This window comes from Setaria italica, chromosome III, assembly GCF_000263155.2.
Source record: "Setaria italica strain Yugu1 chromosome III, Setaria_italica_v2.0, whole genome shotgun sequence".
Lineage (NCBI taxonomy): Eukaryota > Viridiplantae > Streptophyta > Magnoliopsida > Poales > Poaceae > Setaria > Setaria italica.
Window position 1 is genome coordinate 48,130,377 of NC_028452.1, and position 6,000 is coordinate 48,136,376.

At 49.4% G+C, this 6,000-nt stretch overlaps 1 pseudogene; it reads left to right on the top strand.

The window, feature by feature from the left end:
* Positions 1-61: 61 nt before the first annotated feature.
* On the top strand, positions 62-3,329 carry LOC101762156 (annotated as a pseudogene).
* The last annotated feature ends 2,671 nt before the right edge of the window (positions 3,330-6,000 follow it).

Below are 6,000 nucleotides of genomic sequence, written 5' to 3' on the forward strand. Positions count from 1 at the left end.
TCGCCATAATTAAAGCACCACCCCTCCTCTCCGCTCGTACCAAGCCCGTCGTCCCCTCGGCTTCCCCTCTCCCTCCTCTACAGAACACCACGCCGCGCACAAGCCTAGGCCCTTCTCGAGCCTTGCGGAACCCTTGTCCTTACTGAATCCCCTTGCAACACCGACGCCATGGCCATGAACTCCTCTGCCGTCGCCATCCAGGCCGCCGTCGATGGCAACCTTCGCCTCCTCAAGAGTAAGCAGCGCCCACCACCGTCGCCGCCATTCCTCCTCATCAATGTTGCGGATGATCCGCTGCATGATTCTTTTACTCGCGATCTCACGCAAGTTTCTTCTTAAAATCCCCCTGCTTTATCTTTGTTAGAAATGGCGAGCAAGATCGACCTGCGGGAAGCCAATGACCCCAGTAGTGGTTGGAACGCGCTGCACTTCGCCGCGGTCAGGGGTCGCCTGGAGGTCTGAAGGTTCCTGGTGGAGGGATCAGGGCTCGATGTCAACTCCACCACCGCCGATGGTGAGCTTTGGGTACCCCGTTACTGAATCTTGCGCATCAGTATTATTCAGTAGTGTCGTGTACTTTTGTGCTGCTGCCTATTCTTTTCTTCCCTTGTTGGAGGGACTACTCCGGTTAACCACGCTGCGGCAGCCGGCGAGGTGAGCGTCCTGAGGTACCTTCTCGACCACGGCGGCGACCCGGCGATGCCCGACGCCATGGGTACCATGCCGCTGCAGGTTGCGGCGGATAGCGGTGCGTTCCTCCCCTTTAATCTTAGTTACTGCGTTCCTCCAACTACACTTCCGCGGAAGGTAATCCGATGGACTGATACTCCACCTGTCGCTGAATCCTGTCTTATCGATTGGGCAGTAGGGAGGTAGCTAAGCTCTCCACTTGCAGGCGAGACGCCAATCCTTCTTGCCACCGATGCCATGGAGGACAGGACGGACAACGTCATCCCTGTTCTGAGGTAACTCCTTGACCGTGGCAGCGACCCACTGGTGCCCGACGACAAGGGGTACACGCCGCTGCACGACGCCGCGGAGCACGGTGCGTTCCTCACCCTGTGTCTCATGAATTTCTTTGGAATGATATATAGGGGGCACTAATATGCACACAAACTATCAATGCTCTGTGGTGGTGCTCTGGTTGTGTTTGATTTAGAGTTTCTGCATGCTATATATCTTTTTTTGTGCCTCCAGGGCACCACGAGGCTGTAAGGGTGCTTCTATCCAAGGGTGTTCCTGTGGATCCTATCAACCGTCGTGGGACGCCGCTGCACTTGGCTCCAGCAAAAGACCACGACCAGGCTGTGAATATCCTGCTGGAGCATGGTGCTGATGTAAGTTACAAGTATCACATTTGCCTTGTTGCATTGACAATTTGGCACATAGTAACACCTCAGAAAGGCACCTGCTAAATTTTTTTTGTCTGGCTTGATGAGTGATGAATTTCTCGTTTGTTGTAGCAACTTTAGCAGAATACTTGATGCTTGCATTTTTATCATTATTCAGTGATCTGACTAGCTCTTATAACTGTTATTCACCTCCTTTGCAGCCCAATAGAGTTGCCAGTCGTATTCTTTCACCACTCGCGCACGCATGCTATGGCCACTCCTTCAAATGCGTGAAGCTACTGGTTGAGGTTCAGTAACTTGTCGGCTTAACTTCTTGATGGCATGTTGATGTTTGTAAATCACGCTATGTTCACTAAAGCTACTTGTATTCTCAATCCTGTAGGTTGGTGCTGATGTGAATTTGAAAGGTCCAACTGGCCGACCTGTGTTATTCAGTGCAGTTGAAGAGGGGTTAACTGACATTGTCAAGTTTTTGCTAGAGGCTGGAGCTGACCCTAATATTCATGATGGGGTAATAATGACTCTTTCTTAGTCTATGCTGTTCGTTTACTTTGATGGTATAGTATAATATGTATAATTCCATTGCCCTTTGCATATCCGATTCCCGGTGAGTGGTAAATAAACCCAAGCTGAGAGCAATTTTGCTAGTTTGCCTTCAAATTCAGCTATATGTATTTAACAATATATGGGGCTATCTATGCCATCTATATGAATTCAGCGAATGTCTTAACTTTCAAATTTTCATTCTTTTTTGTTAAGAGAGAAATTTCTACTGTTGATATCACTGTCACCTTTTTTCCTGCACTCCATGTTTATTATTATAATGCAGTGCAGGAAATTACCAATCATGCTAGCAGCTGCTCATGAGCAACGTGAGCTTGTCAATATTCTGCTTCCTTGGACAAAACCAATTCCATCTATTCCAGACTGGAATATTGATGGGATTATTAGAACTATGAAATATTTATGGCTTGAGCCTCAGGTATGTTACACACTTTTCCAAAGCTAAGTTAATAGAGGAAAACTTACATGATTACGATTCTATGAATTTGAATATAGGAGCAAATTTTGGTAACTGTATTGTTTGAACCTCATGAATTAACTGAACATGTGCTACTGTGTTTATGAATCAGTTGCAGAATAAATAGTCGATGCCAAGTTAGAAGGAAAGGAAGCGTTTGCAAAGGGAGACTATGTTGCTGCAGTCTATTCTTATACTCTGGTATTTCCTTGAACCAAAAAATACCGTGTACTTGTTGGCATTATACGCAATGTAGTTCTGAAACATCATGCTCAGGAACACATGGAAGATGGGCTTTCATTTTGCCTTGACATGAGATAGCAGAGTTATCAAAGTAATGCTAACGGAACCTGTTGAATCGATTTACTGTTGCTCAATCAAACCCCGAGATACTCAGTTCTCGTTGATTGTTAATGAAGGCAATAGAGATCGACCCGCATGACACCACCTCGTTCGCCAACCGGAGCCTATGCTGGCTGCGGCTGGGAGAAGGGGAGCTAGCTCTGTCAGATGCTAGGCGATGCACTGCATTGGCTCCTTAGTGGGTTAAGGCATGGTACCGCGAGGGCGCGGCTCTCAGCATGCTCAAGGTATAGCTCACCGTTATTATCACACCGGATTCAGCCCTACAATGAACCTACTCTTATCTCTGCACCTATGATCTGGTATGTACCTCACTGTACTGGCATTTCTTGCTCCACACAGATCCACAAAAAAGCAGTCGAAGCGTTTGAGGAAGCATTGGAACTTGACCCTGTTGGAACTCTAGCCCGAGGATCGCTCTCTCTCTCTCTCTCTCTCTCTCTCTCTCGCGCCGGACAGAGGTAGAAGACGATGAACAGTAGATGCAATTTTTCCGACTAACGCTGCAGCCACCGCACGGGTTGTATCTCGGCTGTTCTATTCAACTCAAAGGCATGGAACACAGAACACAACGATTACACCCAGCTTTATAGCCTCACGCACACAAGAGCTGTGCTCCACCAATCTCGGACGCACGACCGGCCACTCTCTCCCGCACATGCAGTCACTAGCGCACGAACGCTTCTTCTGGACGCCACCCCCCGAACTCCTCACTGAGCCGCTACTCTCCACGGGACTCAGTCTCCAGCTTGCATGTCGCATCCCGCCTCCATCGCCACACGCCAAAGACTTGGCCATCAACCGAACCGACGGACTCGAACGCGAGCACAACTCACGCGCCGTCAAACACATAGACACACGTACGCTCACGTCCATGGCGCCGGCTCACACGCATGCCCCATGGCATGGTTTATTCGAACAAACTCCCCCTAAACCATGACACTGTCGCGCGTCCTGCCCTACAGGAGCGCCGGCTCATCGTCGGTGTCTGCGGACAACGCCGCCTCCTTCCTTGGCTTGGTGCACTCCTTCGAGAAATGGCCACGGACGCCACAGTTGTAGCACCAGCCCTTGCTGGAGCTGCGTCGGCGCCTAGTTACTCCCGAACTGACGCTGCTCCCTCCATCATCATCGTCGTCGTCACCACAGCCGCCGCTACAGCCTCCCTTCCTGTCGTTGTCGCTGTCGCCGTGGCGCATCTCGCCACTGCGTGCACGCTCCTTCCCGCGATGTTGACGCCGGCGCGCCTCCCACTGCTCTTGAGTGAGCAGCAGCTGCCCCGCGCGGTCCACGATCTCCTCCATGCTGGCTCGATCCTCCGCCGCACTGAGTCGCCCAACGAGTTCCTCGATCGACATTGTGTTGAGATCGAGTAGTGTCTCGATCGACAATGCGATCTGGTGGTACCTCGGCGGCACAACGCATAGGAACTTCTTGACGACGCGCACGTCCTCCATCGACTCCCCCAGGTCGCGCAGCTTGGCGACGAGGGTGTTCAGGTGGTTGGCGAAGTCGTCGATCGATTCGCCCTCCTTGAATGCGACGAGCTCGAACTCCTTCATCAGCTTCTGCGTGTTTGCCTCCTTCACACGCTTGACGCTGAGCCTTATCTTCTCCATTGCCTCCCATGCCTCCTTCGCACTCTTCTTGGCGAGCCCTGAGTGCATGTCCGCCGGCACCGCGCGAAGCATGGCTGCCAATGCCAATCGATCCTCGCGGCGCTCGACCTTGCTCGACTCCACGCAGCCCTAGAGCCCTATCGCCCCCAAATTCACCTGCATCACAAGCGCCCACTCATGATAATTCGTGCGCGACAGCATCGGGAACACCAGCGACAAGCTCGACTCCCTGACGATGCGCTCGACCATGACCGAACATGGCGAGTTGCTGCCGCGGGCCTTCAAGTCGTCGCTGGACTTCTGCGGGGTGGTGCACAAACACTAGCTCTGATAGCAATTGTTGGAACTCTAGTCCGAGGATCGCTCTCTCTCTCTCTCTCTCGCCGGATGGAGGTAGAAGACGATGAACAGTAAATGCTATTTTTCCGACGAACGCCGCGGCCGCCGCACGGCCTGTATCTCGGCTGTTCTATTCAATACCGTGAGGCTCATTGTATGTTCTTTCATGTTGCCCGTAAAAAAATCTAAATTGGAGCCTATTACGTGAGTGAAACAGATAATAAAATAATATATATTTTTTTAGATAATGGAAAATGTTCCGACTTCAAACCCCTCAGAAAGAGGCATCAGTCCGTAATTATTACAAGTACACTCAGAGTTTAAACCACACTGTATTTAACATAAGTAACCAATACGCAAAATGAAGTCATCCGTGGGATGCGAAAAACAGCATGGCTCTAGACTCTAGAAGCTGGCATGCCTCGACAAGCCGCTCACTTCGGTTGTCAATGTGCTGCAACAGAGCCTAGAACCGAAGCCAATGTGTCCCCCTAAAAAGCACCTGCAAAAAAGTTTTTGTTCTGCAATTGTTAAACACGGTATCATTCTTTGTGAGCCAAATTGCCCAACATATAACGGTGGTTCCTACCAATAACATTTCATTGTGCTTGTGTCCCCCTGCTTAGACCAACTAGATGGTCTGAGTTTACCAGTTGTGATATACATAGCACAATGGTAATTGCACGCCATAGAAATTTTGCATAATGACATTCGAAAAACATATGTTGGATAGTTTTCGACTTATAAAAAACAGCAAGCTTTACTCAAAAATGAACTATTAATTATATACTACATGGTAATGAAATATCTAGTGTAATGTAGTATTACATAGTGATGAAATATATCAAGAATCATACCTATTTAATCTTATTTGCATACCTATATTTGCAGAAGACATGGCTTCGATCCTGGAACACTAAACGTCTTGACCAATTGATGATGCACACAAATACAAAGGAAGAAAAAAAAGTTAAGGGATACGAATCATACCGCAAACAGCTCGATCACTGACGACTAGTCCATATGAATGAATGAATGAATGATTATTAGATTAATTAGAATTGATCGATGGAAGATAAAAGAGATTACCTTGTTGTGGTTGTGGCTGACTTGATTGTCCCAGCTATAATGCACGTTCCGTCCAAGAATGTTCACCGTCCAGTCGCCTCCAGCGTCTAGCGGGCAGCAATGGAGGGAAGAAGGCCTCTCGCTCGCCCGTCGCCGGCACTTGGGGCCAATCGGCAGTTGCGGCCATGCCCCCCTCGCAGCCACCAGTGGAGTTTTCACTGAAAAATTCCATTGCGCG